Here is an 18,111-nt window from a genome sequence, read left to right on the forward strand (position 1 = left end):
GTGGGAGCTAGCAAGCATGAAGAAGGAAAAGCCTTCTCTCGCAAGCACGGAGAGGTGCCAGGTCCCAGAGGCCAACGTGGGAGCCAGGCTGAGATGCTGAGATGAGGCCGCCGGAGGGTTGCGGCCCTGGCTTAAGAGAGGCTAGTGCAGCCTGGAGGAAGTTAAGGGAGGCCCTGAGCCTCTTCTGGAAAGGACAGAGCGGGAGTGACAGGAGAGAGAGGCAAGATGGGACCTGACCGAATGAATGGCTGGTCTTAAAGATTCTGGGAGTTACTCCCAGACCACCTTCCGGTCCCACCCGGCTACTCTCGCCTCGTCTAGGCCGCTCCCGCTCGCCCTCCGGCCCTCCCGGCTGGTCATGCAGGCAGGACACACGGTCCTGCGGCTGGGGCACGTGTCACCGGAGCCGACACCAGCGGGCCAGGGCGGTCCAGCCTTCCTCCCACAACCCTCCGAGCCCCGAAGACCCTCATGCCGGGTCACGGCTCCTTTAAGCCTCCCGCGCACGCGCGGAGGGGGGAGGAGGGCGGGGCGGAAGGCGCGGCGCGCGCACGCCGGCCGTGCGCGGGGACGCGACGTGGGGTTTCCCGAGGCTGCGGGCAGGGGCCGCCGCGCCCATCCTGATGGCTGGAGGCGTCTGAGGGGCGGACGGCGGCGGCGGCGGCGGGCGCGGGCGGCGAGGGTAGCGGGGCCGGGACTGGAACAGCCGCCGCGCGGACCCGACCAGCCTCGCCGGCTCCTGCCCGCGGGCCGCGAGCGCGACGACCCGGGGCGACCGGGCGGCGGCGGCGTGGGCGAGGTGAGCGCGGCTGGGGTCTGCGAGCGGCGGCGGCGCCTGCCCGGGCTGGGTGGGGCCGGCGACCCCCGGTGTGTGCTGGGTGGGCGGCGCGGCCTGGGTTCCAGGCGGCTCCCGGGTGGCTGCGGGGCTGCGGGTTGCGGGGGGGGGGGTCCTGGGTCAAGGCCGGGGCCCAGTGTCGGTCGGGATTCGGTCCCGGGATCCAGGCTGTGGCGGGGAGGTCTAGGCCGCCGTGCCGGCCCCGGCGGGGGTCCTGGATTTAAAAAAATATATAAAATAAAATAAAAAGAAAGAAAAGGGAACGGGGATGCAGCCCCGGGTCGTGGGTTCGAGCCTGGGCGGGACCGCCTGGCTAGGCCGGGATGTCCGGCGCGCCGGGTCCCCGCGGGAACAAAAGCCGAACTCTGCCCTCCCGGCCGCGCCTTCCTGCGGGGCGGGCGTGGGACCGGGGCGGCTCTCCCGGGTCCCGGCGATCGTGGGGGCCCCTGCCGGATGCGGGCCTGCGCCTGCCGCGCTTCCCGGCGATCCCGGCCCCAGGCGCCCGCGAATGAATGGGCGCCGCGTCCGGCCGCCGCGACAAGATGGCGATGCCCGCCTTTGTCAGGCAGGACCGCGCCGTCCGCTGCCGTCCGGGCTTCGCCTGGGAGCCGCCGTGCTGGGAGGGGACGTCCTGCCCAGAGCCCTCGGCGGGTGGCCTAGCCTTTCTGCGTCTGCACAGCCTCGGGTTCCCCTGGGGGAACTGCAGCTTGGCTTTTGACCTTTTGATATATTTGAACATTTTTTTTTCAGGTTTTTTGTTTTTATTTTTTAAAACGGCACAGTTAGCATCCCGAAGTAGTATTCTCTGTATGTCCATCTTAACAGAGGTTATGCTAGGATTTTTATTTTGGAGAGGAGAATTAGTGGAATTTGCAACTAAGTACGTTAACGACATGGGTGCAGGAATATTGAAATTTCAGGTGTAGTGTTGGTTTGGTAGTAATGGTTCTACTGTATTGTTAATGTTTCACGCTGATAGCAGCGATGAAGCTGCTGTGTGTGTGTGTGTGTGTGTGTGTGTGTGTGTGTATGTGTGTGTTTAAGTAGCCTGTGAGATTATTAACCAAGAAAAACAGTCAATTTTTTCATGATGAGCAAATAAAGGACAGTGTTAATCTTGTGAAAAGTTCCACTTCTGTGGAGACTAAATGTGTCTTCAGAAAAAGCATTAATCACTTAATTAGAATTAGTTAATTAACTGAGTAATCAATTCATTAGAAACTAAGTTTCTAGATAGTTTGTTATTTTACATTTGAAGCTGTAGTGGTTTTAGTGATGGGAGAAACAGTCTTTATTTGAAAATAAGGTTTTTAGTTCTCATGCTAAGATGTCTTCTGGATTCTTCTGGAAGGTACTTAATACTGCAGAGAGAAAATGAAGGAGCAGTCCCCTTTCTCCTGTCTCACATTGTGTGTGTGGCCGGGGATGGAAGAGTGAGGACAGGCTTTGGGAACTAGGTTCTGCCTTCATGAGACCAGCCTTTCTGTACAGGAATGTGGTGCCGCCTCCCTGGGGGAGACAGGATTGTAGGTGTAGGGTCCTGCCTGGGTTTATTTCACAGCCACAGTGTGCGAGCTTTCTTAGAAGGTGAGAGTCTGTAAAGTCAAAAGTGGGTTGTCTGAGGATATGTACGTGTGCCTGCTGCCCGGCTTCTGGGCGGAGTGTCAGATGCCCAGTGTCAGGGTTGTGTTTCATCTGCTGGATCCTTGCAAGGATCTTCTTACGCAGGAGATTGAACGCACAACGTTGACCCCCCCCCACCCCCCCCACTTTTTCGAGACGGTCTCTCTGTGTTGTTAGCCTTGGCTGTCCTGGACTTGCTTTGTAGACCAGGCTGGCCTCGAACTCGGTGATCCGCCTGCCTCTGCCTCCCGAGTGCTGGGATTAAAGGCGTGTGCCACTGTGCCTGGCTTTGTCACCCTTTTTAAGAGTAGAAACTTTCCCACTAGTAAGGATGACTGCAGAGTTTATCCAGGTGCGTGGATACTGATCACTGGAGAAATGGCTGACTTCGAGAAGGTAGTTGTTGCGCACATGTTGTTGGTTGTTGGTTCCACTGAGTGAAAAAATACTGAGCTGGAGGTTCAGGCCTGAGGACCCGAGTAAATCCCTGGGGTCCCTGTGGGGAAAGGGGAGATGCCTCCTCCACATCCTTGCACTAAGTCAGATTTAAGGAAATGTATCGCCCGTTGGTATTATTGGAAAAGTGAGCAGCTCCAAGTGTAGCCTTGAGAAAGGCAGGAGCAGTCTGGAGTCACCTACGGTCAGCGGGCTGTGTGGCCGCTGCTCATCCTCTGAGCTGCAGGGTTAAAGTGTGGAACCTGTGGTTACTAGTTTGTTCATTGGATTGTTTTTCTCTGCCCAGGAGATTTGGCTCATTTCAGTCCCTCAATTGGATTAAATTCTTTCTGTGGGCTTTGGCTTTAGCATTAGTGGATTGGTAATAGATATTCCCAGTTTTATTATCTGGACTTGGCCATATGGTGTGTCTTTCCCAACCTCCCTTTAGTTTTTAAAAGAACACCTCACTCTAACCCAGGCTGCCCCAGTGTTCACTGTAGTCCAGGCTGGCCTCTGATCCCTCATGACCCTCCTGCCTCAGCCTTCCAAATGCTAGGATTCAGGGATGAGCCGTCATGCCCAGCTCTCTGTCATATTTTTAAACCTCTATTTAGCATAAGTTTAAAGACATGGAACATTAATTTAGAATCTTAAGGTTTTTTACAAATTTTTAAAATCTTAGTGTTTTATGTGTATAGGTGTTTTGCCTGAGTACGTGTGTGCACCCCTCTGTGCTTGGTTCCTGTAGAAGCCAGAAGACTGGGACCTGGGAATAAAACCCAAGTTCTCATGCAGAGAGAGCAAGTGCTCTGTCATCATCATCATCTTCTTTTTTTTTTTTTTTTTTTGGTTTTTCGAGACAGGGTTTCTCTGTGTAGCCTTGGCCATCCTGGACTCACTTTGTAGACCAGGCTGGCCTCGAACTCATAGCGATCCGCCTGCCTCTGCCTCCCGAGTGCCGGGATTAAAGGCGTGCGCCACCACGCCCCAGCTATTATCATCATCTTTTATTATTTATTTTTGTTTTGTTTTTTGAGACCAGGTTTCTCTGTGTAGCCTTAGCTGTCCTGGGCTCACTTTGTAGACCAGGGTAGCCTCGAACTCACAGATCTGCCTGCCTCTGCTTCCCAAGTGCTGGGGTTAAAGGCGTGCGCCAGCACTGCCTGGCTATTAATTTTTTTTGTTTTGTTTTGTTTTTTGTTTGTTTGTTTTTCGAGACAGGGTTTCTCTGTAGCCTTGGCCATCCTGGACTCACTTTGTAGCCCAGGCTGGCCTCGAACTCACAGCGATCCGCCTGCCTCTGCCTCCCGAGTGCTGGGATTAAAGGCGTGCACCACCATGCCCGGCTCTCTTGGCTATTAATTTTTATTTAAGGTTTTGTTTTGTTTTGTTTTTTTCGAGACAGGGCTTTCTGCCCAGCCTTGCCTGTCCAATACTCTTGGTAGACCATGCTGGCCTCGAACTTTGCCTCCCCGAGTGCTGGGATTATCGGCATGCGCCACTGTGTCTGGCTGAACAAGTGTTATTGATGGCTGAGCCAGCTCATTTTCTTAATCTTAAATCTTTAATTTTTTCTTAATCCTTATAATAACATTATTACTATTATTAATTATGAGACAGGGTTACATAGACTAGGCTGTTCTTGAACCCACAATCCACAGAGATCTGCCTCCTGAGTATAAAGGTGTAAGCTATCATGCCTGGCATCTTCTTAAATCTTTATTTATATTTTGAGACAGGGTTTCTTTGTATAGCCTTGGCTCCCAGCCTCAAACTCAGAGCATTATGTCTGCCTCTGCCTCCCTGAGTGCTGGATTAAAGGCATGCACCACCATACTCGCTTCCTTAATCCCCCACTACCCCAAGACAGGGTCTCTTTGTGTGGCCCCGGCTGTCCTGGTCTTGTTTTGTAGATGAGGCTGGCCTTGAACTCACAGCCGTCCACCTGCTTCTGCCTCCTGAGTGCTGGGATTAAAGATGTGAGCCACTACGCCCAGCCCTTGGCTCCTTCATCTTAACCTGACTTTAGGAGTGATGTACCTGTAATCTCAGCACTTGGGGAGTGGAGGCAGCATCAGGGCTTCAAAGGTCATTAGCTACACTGTGAGGGAAGCCAGACTGGGCTGCATGAGACCCTATTGGAACAATTCCAGGTTTGTATTGGGGGGTTTGTTTTGTTTTAAAGACAGAGCTCCCTGTGTTGCCCAGTCTGGGGCTTCTCAAGGAGCCTCATCCCACAGCTCTCCCTAGTGCTGGGGATTACGTTCTCCCAGAACTGTGTTTGTTGTTAACAATATTTGTAGAAATAATGAAGTAGAACTTCAATTAAATGGTTGTTTAGTGATTATTTAACAAGAGGAGAAAAGGACATACTGAAATTAAAATGACATTTACCAAACCAAACTACGGGTGGTGATGGCAGAGTGGTCCTGTGTTGCTGTATGGGTGTCTCTGTGAAGAACGGATGCATTGTGCTAACTGCTCTGGAATAGGAATGGGGACTGTGCCTTTTCAAAACTTGAATTTTGTTGCATAACTCATTTCAGAGATGCAGACTTATTAGGCACTGCAGACTGCTGGCTGCTCTTTGTCCTCCCTGTGCAGTGCTGGCTTTAAGGAGCCGTGTTGGTCACCTGCTGCTTCCAATGATAGAAAACCTTTTTCTCTCTTGCCTTTGTGTTGTTTGTTTAAGGTTTACTTATGTCTGTAGTGCTCTGCCTGCAGGCCAGAAGAGAGTATTAGATCACATTATAGGTAGTTGTGAACCACCATATGGTTGCTGGAACTTGAACTCAGGACCTCTGGAAGAGCGGTCAGTGCTCTTTAACTGCCAAGCCATCTTTGCAGCCTGTTTTGTTTGTATTTTGTTTTTGGTTTTCGAGACAGGGTTTCTCTGTGTTGGCCCTGGCTATCCTGGACTTGCTTTGTAGACCAGGCTGGCCTCGAACTCACAGTGATCCACTAGCCTCTGCCTCCCAAGCGCTGGGATTAAAGGTGTGGGCCACCATGCCTTTAGTGATTTGTCTTAAATCAGAATTTTGAGTGTATCTAAAATTTCTCCAATTTACAAGACTAAGATTACATAAGATGGTTCTAAGGATTAGTGAAATCCATTTGCTGTTGATAAAAAGATTGTTATATCCAGGCGCAGTGGCGCACACCTGTAGTCCCAGAGGCAGGTGGATCTCTCTCGGTGAGTTCTGGGACAGCGTGATATACAAAGTGAGTCCAGGATAGCCAAGGCTACACAGAGAAACCCTGTCCGGAAAAACACAAACGAACAAAAAAGATAATAATTAGTAGTCTCTGTGTTGGCCTTGGCTGTCCTAGACTCGCTTTGTAGACCAGGCTGGCCCCAAATTCACAGAGATCCACCTGCCTCTGCCTCCCAGAGTGCTGGGATTAAAGGCGTGCGCCACTACGCCTGGCAGTAGTCTCAAATTTTATAAGGTATTTTATCAGGAGGGGAGAGATCATATATATATTAATTAGCTCATAAGACTGTTAGATGGAAAACTGTGAGCATGGGTGAGACATGCCTGTTAGCTTGTAGTAGTTGTGTGGTAGTCTGGTAACTCAACAGCTCTGCGGTGATCATAAAACACTCCCTACAAGAAAAATAGAAATATAAGAAATATAGATGGGGCTGGAGAGGTAGCTCAGCAGTTAAGAGCACTGGCTGCTCTTTCGGAGGACCTGGGTTCAATTCCCAGCAACCACATGGTGACTCACAACTGTCTGTAATTCCTGTTATAGGGGATCCAACTCCATGACAAATGCAGGCAAAACAAAACACCAATGTACATACAATTAAATCAATTAAGAAAAAGAATATAGATGCTCATCTACTTGTCTGTTGATAATCCCTTTCCTTTATGTGAATTAACTTACTTAGTATTTCTTTTGTTTTTTTTCTAGATAGGGTTTCTCTGTGTAGCGGCTCTGCCTGTCCTGGAACTCGTTGACCAGGCTGGCCTCAAACTCACGGAGATCCACTTGCCTCTGCCTCCCAGTTATTTAATATTTCAAATGCTTACTCGGCACCTTCTTTTTTGGGTCCTGAGGATAAAGTGGGAGCCTGACCAGGATTAAGGAAGCCAGTGGCTCTCAGAGATACCTAAGCAGTTGTAGATCATGGTGAAGTCTCTAACGTGAACCTGAGGTCAGGAGAGAAGAGGAGATAGTGTGCTTTTCTTATATTTTTGGTTGTCAGCCTAGCCTTTAATGGCTGAGCCATCTCTCCAGCCCAGATAGTGTGTTTTTCATGTAACAAGCAGCAGCCAGACCCCATTATCTGCCTTGTCTTGAGCAACAGAGCAGTGTCTGGCACATAATAAGCACACAATAATTATTTATCCAAGGCCAGACATTTCCCCAGGGAGAAGTAGATACAGAAAAATCAGAGTCTTGGAAAAAATTGGGAACTTTGATCTAGAGAGCTCCAGATTGGCTAGATGGGGACCATGTGTAAGTCTGGAGCATGCTCAGAGCAGAGAGGGAGGAGCCTGGCGGGGGGGTTTCAGCGGTGCTGCAGGTGGAGTGAAGCTGGTGGCAGACAGGGCCCTGGGGCTGCCTGAGGCACTGAGTCTAGTTCTGACTTGGTGCCTGCTGGGCAGATGGTGACTGGTTTGTGCAGCTTCAGTGGTGGCTACTGCACCCTCACCTTCTGCTTCCCGGGCGCAGGACAGTCCCTGAGCACCTTGCCCTGCGCATCCCTGCCCAAGTGTGTTGGAGTTCTTCCCCCCTTCAGGGCCTCTCTTTAGGGAATTCCTGGACTCCAGGCTTCTAGCCTGATGTTGAGCTTCTTGTTAGTTCTAAGCTTCAGGAAGAGAGATCACCTTTGCTGATGCCACACTAACTACACACACCAGTGAACCATGGCTTCTGTGATGTGACTCAGGCTCTAGAAGAGTGGAGGTCTTTGGGAGTTAATAGCATTTTGATGATGATTGGAGCCTTGGGATCAGTGCTTACTCTGACCCGTGAATCTTTTTTTTTTTTTTTTTTTTTAATTTATATTTATTTTTATTTTAGGTATTTTGCCTGTATGTATGTCTGTGTGAGGTTGTCAGATTCTGGACTTCAGAGAGTTGTGACTACCATGTGGTTGCCGGGAATTGAACCCAGGTCCTTTGAAAGAGCAACCAGTGCTCTTAACCTCTGAGCCATCTCTCCAGCATCCCCCCCATCCCCCCCTTTACCCCCTTCTTTTAAATTAACTTAAGTTTTGGAGGAGTGAAGAGCTGGAAGTCAGAAGAAAACTTGCATGAGTCAGCTCTCTTCTACAATTCCAGGATTAAACGCAGGTTATCAGGGTTAAGTGTGGAGCTTTACCCACTATTCCATCCTTGTAGTCCAGGACTGCAAAGCTTTTAAACGTTAAACCAGAAGCTGGGAAATTGGTTCAGTGGGTAAGTCAACATGAGGAACCAAGTTTGAATCCCTAGAACCTAAAAAGCAAGATGTGGCAGCGTGTCCCAGTCCTGAGAGGGGCTGGGATGGGGAGGGTGGCAGGTCTCACAGCCCTGCTGCCTCCACTTTCAGTCAGAAACTTTTGTCTCAAAAATTGAGGGCCATCTAGAGATGTCTCAGTGGTTAGGAACACATGCAGTCTTTCCGAGGATCCGAGTTCAGTTCCCAGCACTAACACTGGGCAACTTACAATTGCCTGTCATCTCGCTCCAGGGTGTCTGATGTCCTCTTCTAACCTTTGAGGGTACCCACATCCATATGTGTACATACACATGTAATTAAAATAAATAAACTGGGTGTGGTGGCACACACCTTTAATCCCAGCACTCGGGAGGCAGAGGCAGGTGGGTCGCTCTGAGTTTGAGGCCAGCCTGGTCTACAGAGTGAGTCCTGGGCAGGCAAAGTTAACACAGAGAGACCCTGTCTCGCAAAACCAAAATAAATAAATAAGTAAATAAATAAGAAAGTGTAAAGTTCCACCAAAATACACACAACTAAGGAAAGTATTAGATCCCAAGTCAACTTCCAGCCTCCACACACACGTAGGAGCATCCCCAAATGTTTGACATATACACCATAAAGCCTGCTCCTCCCAAACGTATATATATTAAATCACTTGGAAAGCATGTTACTAAAAATAACATTTTTATGGAGGAAAAAAACTACAGCTCCAGAGGACCCTGTACCTTCCTCTGGCTTCCAGCAGAACTCAAATAGGTCATATTCAAAGATGGACAACTTTTAAGAAGTCAGGCATAGTGGCCCATGCCTTTAATCCCAGCACTTGGGAGGCAGAGGCAAGCAGATCTTATTCAGAATTTCAGAACAGTAGGGCTACAAAGAGAAACAGTCTTGAAAAATAAAAAAATTAAAACGAAGAAGGAAAGCAGCCTCTCACAGGGAAAGGGGTTTTACAGTCTTGTTAAATAAATATTCTTTAAGATTGGTTGTAGTCGCTGGGCGTGGTGGTGCACGTCTTTAATCCCAGCACTCGGGAGGCAGAGGCAGGCGAATCGCTGTGAGTTTGAAGCCAGCCTGGTTTACAGAGGGAGTCCAGGATGGCCAAGGCTACACAGAAAAACCCTGTCTCGAAAAACCAAAAAAAAAAAAAAAAAAGATTGGTTGTAGTGGCGGGATGGAGTCCAGGGCTTCCGCTGGAGGCAAACACTGCCACAGAGCCATCCTGACCGCCCAAATGGTCCGTTTCTCCTTTTCTAACGTGCGTGCGCGCGCATGCATCAGAGGATGACGTCACAGGCTTGCTCTCTCCGTACACTCTGCGGCGGTGTTTTTTTTTTTTTTTTTTTTTTTTTAAACAATTTTTATTTACTATGGGGGGGTATATTGCTAAGATATTTCATGAGCCCAACCTTGTTTTGTTTTGTTTTTTTAAAGATTTATTTATTTGTATATCTAAGCATTGTATGTCATGTATGCCTGCCTGACAGCTGAGAGCAACAGACAGAAGAGGGCACCAGATCTCATTACAGATGACTGTGAGCCACCATGTGGCTGCTGGGAACTGAACTCAGGACCTTTGGATGAGCAGCCAGTGCACTTAACCCCTGAGCCATCTCTCCAGCCCCAACCTTGTTTTTCAGGCAAGGCATCTTTCATTTGACCCACACTATGTACCCAGGCGGTCAGTTTCTTTAAGAATAGTTCTAACTCGGAATCTGAAACTGACAAATTTCCAAATAGCTACATCAAGCCATTTTACCCCAGTTCATGCTCTGAATGGATCTTTTATCTATCTGTGAGTTAAAAGCAGCATGTATAGGTCATTCGGGAAAGGAAAGTTCACTGATGTAAAGAGAGAGTTCACATGTAGACAATGCTTCATTTGATCATTAACAAAAGCCATTTTACTAGTACCATCCTCAGATCTCATGAGTCCACTGAGGATGTGTACCTTAGTGGTAGAGCGTCTGCCTAGCATCCACAAGGCTTGGGGTTTCATCCCTATAACACACGCCTACCATTTAAATGCTAGATACTGTCTGTCATGGTAGCAGAAACAGAAACAAAAACACCAACTTTTGTTTGAAAACTTTTATTTTTTTTTTTTATTTTAAAAATGTATTCATTTTACATTCCACTCCCCCTCTCTCCCTTTTCCTTCATCTCCCCTCCCCTATTCCTCAGAAAAGGGGACCCGCCCCCCACATCAAGTTGCATCAGGACTGAGCACTTCCTCTTCCTCTGTCCTAGCGAGGCAGCCCAGTGATCAAAAATCATGCAACCGGGTCCTCGTCTGAGACAGCCTCCTCTCCACTTGCTAGGGGCCCAGGTCCAGTCCATACACGGCTCTTCGTTGGTGCTTCAGCCTCACAAGCACCTTTGGGCGAAAACAACTTTTTAAAGATTTATTTATTTATTTTATTTTTTGTTATTTACCTAGTCTTCTGCCCACATGTGCGCTTGCACACTAGAAGAGGGCACCACATCTTATAGATGGTTGTGATCCTCAATGTGGTTGCTGGGAATTGAACTCAGGACCTTTGGAAGAACAGACCGTGCTCTTAACCTCTGAGCCATCTCTTCAGCCCGAAAACTTACATTTTTTTTGTTTTTGTTTTGTTTTGGTTTTTCAGGACAGAGTTTCTCTGTGTAACCTTGGCTGTCTTGGACTTGATTTGTAGGCAGGCTGTCCTTGAACTCAGCGATCCGCCTGTCTCTGCCTCCTGAGTGCTGGGATTAAAGGCGTGGGCCAGAAGTGGAGACAGGTGGATCGCTGTGAGTTCAAGGCCAGCCTGGTCTACAAAGAGAGTCCAGGACAGCCAGGGCTGCACAGAGAGACCCTGTCTCGAACCCCCCCTCCTCCCAGTCCCCCCAAAAAAAGGCATGGGCCACCACTGCCCGGCTCCTATTTTTTCAAAAACATTTTATGGCCAGGTGGTGGAGACACCTGCCTTTTAGTCTCAGCACTGGGGAGGCAAAGGCAGGCAGATCTCTTGAGTTCAAGACCAGCCTGGTCTACAGAATGAATTCCCAGGACAACCAGGGCTACACAGAGAAACCCTGTCTTGAAAGACAAAAAAGTTTCTTATTTTATGTATGTGGGTGTTTTGCCTACATGTATGTCTGTGTACCATATACATGCCTTCAGAGACCAGAAGATGCCCAGAACTGCCGTTGCAGATGGTTGTGAGCTACCATGTGCGGAGTAAGAATCAGACCAGGTCCTCTGGCAAAGCCAGTGACTTAGCCCCTGAGCAGTCTCTCTGAGATGTTCTATTTTATTATATTAAATATTCCTATTATTTTATTGCCATAACACTTGTTATTTTAAGTATCTAGTTCTCTTTGTTCATGTTTGAGAAGCTATCCATGTCTGAGCAGCCACAGTTGTTTAACTCTGGGGCACAGTGCCTGCCTATGTGCCTCATGCCTGCTTCCCTTGCTGCCACAGGGCAGTCGAGTTACAGAATATCTGAACCTTCTGATTGTTATCCCCTCACTTGTATCTTGAAAACAAAAAACCAAGAAAAAAAAAATTCAAATCATCAATGTGAAGAATTAATGAATTTTTTTTTTTTTTAAATCCTTGGTTGGCCTGGATCTCACTATATAGACTAAGCTCGCCTTTGCTTCTTGAGTCTGGGATTAAAGACAATGCCCAGTGATGAACTGAGCCCTGTGAAAATGGCCAGTTTGTAGCATAGCCTTGATCTGTGCAAAATAGTCATCAGTCAGTACAGATTCAACATTGCAGTCAAGTAAAATGTTCATGCGATTACAGATAGTTCTCGCTTAAGGGACCCTTACAAGGGTTTCAGGAACTGCTAAGAGTTTATGGATTTACACTTCAAGATTCACAGGTTTAAAAAAAAAAAAGATTGACTGGTCAGTAGCGAGGTGTGGTGGTGCACGCTTGTAATCCCAGCACTTAGGGAAGCAGCAGGTGGATTTCAAGTTTGAGGCCAGCCTGGTCTACTAAGTGAGTCCAAGACAGCCAAGGCTACACATAGAAAACCCTGTCTTGAAAAACCAAAAAACCAAAAACCCACAAAGTTTTAAATCTTCTTAATCTTAACTTCTGAATATCATTAATACAAATTAACCTACCAAACTGAGGGGATCCTGAGTGATTGAGAATGGAAAGGGATGGTGAGCTGCAAATTATAGAGACTGGAGGTCCTTTTCCTGTAGTCAGGCACTCTGCATTTTCCAGGGGAGGAAAACCCAGAGTTTGTGTGAGGTCTGTCCTGTGAATAGGCATGAGGAACAGTAGCTCTCAAAGAACAAGTGAAAAGAGCTAGTGCATGGAGGTCTTGTGGGAGTGCAAGGGTGGTCAGAGGTGACACTTCCAGTGAAGGGTGGAACACAGATAGTGGAGAAGACTCCCAGGGCCCACAGCGATAATGCAAAGCTAGGGTGTTTGGGTGCTTGACGGGAGTGTTTAAGGTGACTATAAAGGGGAGAAATGGGAGGTCTTCAGTGAGATGTACTTTCAGGGCCTTGCAAAGGGGCTAGCTGAATTTCTCTATAGAAATAAATTCCTTTAATCCTTGGCTCTCTGCTCCGTTGTCTGACACTCCCTCCAGAGTAGATGAACTTGGTGTTACCATGCTAACCCAGGTCTGTAGTGTTTGTTTGCTTGTTTGTTTGTTGGGTGCGCCTGTATGTTGAGTGAATCTGATGTTAGCGTGTAATCCACAGGACAGGTGTTTGCTGTCAGCAGTGCAGGGAGGCGGGCATATGCCTGCCAGCAAAAATAGCAGATAATTGGCCTGGTATTGGTGGAGCCATTCATAAACTTAAGTCATAGGTCACTTGATTGTGACATTTTCCAGTTCATTTCAAGAGCAGAGTGTCTGCCACTATCATGTATTATAAGATTTGTTTTATGTGTATGAGTGTTTCACCTACATATATGTCTGTGCACTATTTATGTCTGGTGTCTGTCTACTGAGGCTAGAAGAGGGTGTTAGATCCCTTACAACAGGAGTTACAGACAACTGTGTGCTGCCGCGTGAACACTGGGAGCCAGAGCTGAGTCCTGGAAAGACAGGCAGCTCTCAGCTGTCATCACCTCAGCAGCCCCTCAGTTGTTTTGCTTTGTTTTTGTTTTTGTTTTGTTTGTTTTTAGTTCTGACTCTAGAGGGAAGAGCAACAACATTGCTGCCAGTTGTGTCCCCCTCCCCTCTCTGTCTCCTCTCTCTGTGTGTGTCTATCTCTCCCTCTGCGTGTCTCTCCTCCCCCCCCCTCTCTCCCCCTTCCCCCTTCTCTCTCCCCCTCCCCCCCCTCCCTTTCTCTCAACAGCCCCACTGTGTAGCCCTAGCTGTCCGTTGTGTTTCTCTCTCGGGACAGAACCCACTGTGTGTCCCTAGCTTAGTGCTGAGATTGAAGACTTGTGCTCCCACTTCCAGCTGTGCTGTCTTCTCCAGCCAGTTGTGTTTCCCTCACAGTTCACATGTCCATTGTTGCACACTTTCTTCTCCCCATTCCACGTCACTGTCCCCATCTCAGGTGTGCTGAGGGTTAAATGAGGCAAGCACCAGGGAGGCCGAGGCAAGAAGAGATCTGGGTTCAAGGCCAGCCTCATCTAAGTAAGGACTTCCAGAGTGGCCAGGGCTACCTAGAGAGACTGTGTCTCAAGGCTCAGTTGGTGAGGTACCAGGCTTTAAGTCTGGAGGTCTGGGATTCAAACCCAAGTAGAACCGCTTTGCCAGATGCGGTGGCACACTCCTATAATCCCATCACTCTTGAGTTCGAGGCCAGCCTGGTCTAAAAAGTGAGTACAGGACACCCAAGGCTACATAGAGAAACCCTGTCTTGAAAGCAAAACCCAAAACAACAACAAAATCAGATGTTTTGCCGGGTGGTGTACATCTTTAATACTGGCATTTGGAAGGCAGACGCAGGTGAATCCCTGGGTTTGAGAACAGCCTGGTCTACACAGAGAAATCCTATATCGAAAAACTGAAGAAAGAAAAATCAGAAGTTTCTGTAGTGGGCAGTTGGAGGCTAATTGGGTCATCTGTAAGAAGGAGCAAAAAAGAGGAACCGCCTACTGATGAATAACTGTGATTAGACACATAGGTTCCTGTGCTTTCTTGGCTGTTACTTACGTGGCTGAGGCCTCTGGGGTTCAGCCAGGGAGGGCAAGGACTGTGTGAAAAGCCCTGCCAAGCCCTGCACCTGGGCTCCTGCACCTCCCTTTCCTGTGGGGGTCTGAGAGTTCTGCTGTAATTATGCTTTTTGGCCTGAATGTTTAACTGAAATACACTTTACAATGCTTTATGATAACGCTCTGCTTGTAGAAGTCAGTAATTTAGGTTAATGAGTGGCTGGCTGAGGTGTGGCGCAATCGACGGCCCAGCTTTGAGGCTGCTCAGGTGCTCTTTTCTAACTAGCCGGGTTTTTTTTTTTTTTTTTAAATAGAATTTACAGGTTTTATTTTGTTGGGTTCTTGGGAGAGGAAATCAGCCTGATGCCATGGTTTTCAGGGCCAGGCTTTTCTACAGCTCCTGTGATGTTTTGTGAAAGGATCTTCCTATGGTGCCTAGGCTGGTCCTGAGCCCTTGGGTTTAACTAATGCTTCTCAGCGTCCTGAGCAGCTGTGTGTTTGCCATGTTTACTGTCATGCCTAGCTGTGTATTCATAAAAGTTACATTTCTGTGTATCCTGTGCGGTCCCTTTATGCAGCCCTGTGAAATGTTACTTCGTGGAGGTCTGGGAAGGCAACAAGAACATTTTTTTCTTTTGAGACAGGATTTCTCTGTGTAGCCCTGGCTGTCTTGGATTCGCTTTGTAGACCAGGCAGGCCTCGAACTCACAGTGATCCGCCTGCTTCTGCCTCTCAAGTGCTGGGATTAAAGGCGTGCACCGCCACCTGCCGTTATTACCTGATGATGTGTTTTGAATCTATGCATGGTGCTCTGTGACTAGTTTCTCTAGTTGGATGGTGCAGAATGAAAAGATGAATACTGACATAATACATAGCTTACAACCTGTGTTGCAGGGCCCCATGGTTGCTTGGCCTACTTGTGCCTCTTTCCCACTCACCCTTTCCGGTCCAGTGCTTGCCCTGGGGACAGCAAGTAAATGAGCTAGCACAGACCTTTCCTCGAGACAGACTGATAGTTGGCAGGGTTGTACGGAGGTTGATAAGCCTTGTTGGACAGGACCAGATACCATTGTTTACTTAATATTATAGAGGACAATGGAAAAACTGGAGAAAAGATTTTCAGAAATGGTAGAGGTCTGTACAAACAGCCTGTCACCTCTTTTTAATTTGTGTGTGTGTGTGTGTACACATGTGCACTAGACACATTCCTCATGCCTACTAAGAAGAGGGTGTTGAAGCCCCTGGGAACAGGAGATTGATTATAAGCCATTTGGTGTGGGCGCTGAGAACTGAACCGAGGTCCTCTGCAAGAACAGCAAGTGCTCTTCACTGCTGAGCTGTCTCTGCAGCCCCCTGGCTTTCCTGTTTCCTATATGTGCTTCCTGTCCTGGGGCCTGTCAGAATCCTTGTCTCCTTCCTATAAGAGTCTGAGTTAGATGAGAGAAATTGGAGAAAGCATCAAGAATAGTTTAATATTTTGCTTCTAGATTTAACCATTTCCTTAAAGATGTAATTAATATTAAACTTTTTTCTTTTAAACAATTTTGAGACAGAAAAAAAAGAACAGTATGTTTAATTTGTGAAAACATAGGCAATTACAAGTCAACTCATTCTACTCATAGACTTCTTCCACGTTCCTCTGCCTTAGGGAGGTCCAGTGCGTGCTGCATTAGGATTGGGAGGAAGCAGAAAGTTCATGAAAGTAAAAAGCCCCCGTTAGCCAAACAATGGACTCTTTGTGCCAAGCATGCAGTGAGAATTTGATCCTTTTTTTGTTTGTTTTGTCTTTTGTTTTTCCGAGACAGGGTTTCTCTGTGTAGCCCTGGCTGGCTGTCCTGGACTTGCTCTGTAGACCAGACTGGCCTTAAACTCACAGAGATCCGCTGCCCATTTCCCTAGTGCTGGGATCAAAGATGTGCATCCCTGTCTCCTGACTACAGAGGAAATCTTACCTGGGGCTGCAGCTGGGCTAGTGGTGGTGGTGTTACAGCAGACATTAGGAGTTGGAGTCTACTGTACACCTGCCAGTTGCTGAACAGCTTACCTTCCCCAAAGAATGACTTCACCTCAAATAAGCCAGAGCGAGATGGATATGGTGGCATACGCCTTTAATCCCTGCACTCAAGGAAGCAGAAGCACGCTGTCTGTGTAGCGCCTATTCCAGACAGAGCTACACAGTGAAACCCTGTCTTCAAAGTAAAACTAAAAAACCCTTTTTAAAAAAATGCTTGGGAGACAGAGGCAGGTAGATGTCTGAGTTCTGAAGCTAGCCTGGTCTACCGGAGTTCCAGGGCCGGTACACAGAGAAACCCTGTTTTGGAAAATAAGTAAATGAAAAGTAAATAAATATCAGGGTGCCAGGTTGAGACCCCTTTCAAACTAAGAGAATTTGATGGTTCCTCAGCCATGTACCTCTGGGACCTTTTCAAACAGGATTTGTGGAGGTGGGTGTAGCTGATTGACTTGTGTGCTCCCACTTCCATTTCAGCGCCCACCTTTTCTTTTTGGGGGTGGAATTCACATAATAGAAAATTAAAGCATTTTTAAGAGAATGATTCAGTAGCACTTAGTATATCTACAATATTGTGCAACTACCTCCTCTACTTAATACGATATTTTTGTTACCAAAAGGAAGTCCTGTACACAGTAAAATTTCACTTTTCATACATGGCCCCTGACACGCCTGTGTGTTTGCCTCTGCGTGTTTGCTTCCCCCCACACTTTTTCTTCTGAGACTCAGGCTTAGGCTCTAACCCTAACCCTTGGCTGGCTGGCCGCCCTCAGCGATCTGCCTGCCTCTGTCTTCCTAGTGCTGGGATTACAGGGTTAGGATTTTGCCACTGTGCCGGGCTGATTTGCCTAATTTGCTTGTGTTATAAATGGAATTATCTACTATATACGTGGCGGTGGGGGCGGGGGCGGTTGGTCGGTCAACACAGGTTCTGGGAGTTGGTTCTCCTACCTGGTGTGGCTTCTAGGCAGCAAGTTTCTTGTCCGCCTAGTCAGCCATCTTGCTAGCCCTGTTTCTCTGTTTTGTGAAGTGTGTTTGTCATTTACTTACTTAGAGAAAGGGTCTCACTTTGTAGACCAGGCTGACCTTGACCTCAGATCTAAGACTGTATTGATTAAAGGCATGCACCCCCATGCCTGGTTTCCATTCTTATTTACTTACTTACTATTTATTTTGGTTTGGTTTTTCCCTTAAAATGAGTATAATTAAAAAATTTTTTTTTCAAGACAGCGTTTCTCTGTGTAGCTTTGGCTGTCCTGGATCTCTTTGTAGACCAGACTGGCCTCGAACTCATAGAGATCCGCCTGCCTCTGCTGGGCGGGGATTGAGTACTGTAAGGAGTAGAGCAGCTTGTGGGGAGAAAGTGCTAGAGAAGAGGGTGTTTTATGTCTTCTTTTCCTAGAGTGTAGCTGCGTCGCTGTTAGCGCAGCCTAATGATAGCAACCTTTTCTGCTGTTACAGATAGACTTGCATGTGTGGGACGCTGGGCCAGAAGCACTTCTGAACTAAGGTAGCTTCATATATATATATGGCTTTTGTTTGAGGTGGGTGCTTCTGAGAGGGCCTCACTATGTCCTTGAACTCACTATGTAGACCAGGCTGCCCTTGAACTCAGAGATCTGCCTGCGCTGGCTCCTGAGTGCTGGGAATAAAGGTGTG

General features: G+C 47.8%; 1 protein-coding gene across 1 annotated transcript in view; it reads left to right on the top strand.

Moving 5' to 3' along the window:
* The first annotated feature begins 685 nt into the window (after window positions 1-685).
* Window positions 686-18,111, top strand: part of Gnb1 (G protein subunit beta 1) — a 60,314-nt gene continuing 42,888 nt past the window's right edge. The window contains exons 1-2 of the mRNA XM_051172214.1: window positions 686-799; window positions 17,914-17,962. The gene's annotated coding sequence lies outside the window, so the exon portion shown is untranslated. The remainder of the gene's footprint in view (window positions 800-17,913; window positions 17,963-18,111) is intronic.

The sequence above is a fragment of the Acomys russatus genome, chromosome 29 (assembly GCF_903995435.1).
Source record: "Acomys russatus chromosome 29, mAcoRus1.1, whole genome shotgun sequence".
NCBI classification, from domain to species: Eukaryota; Metazoa; Chordata; class Mammalia; order Rodentia; family Muridae; genus Acomys; species Acomys russatus.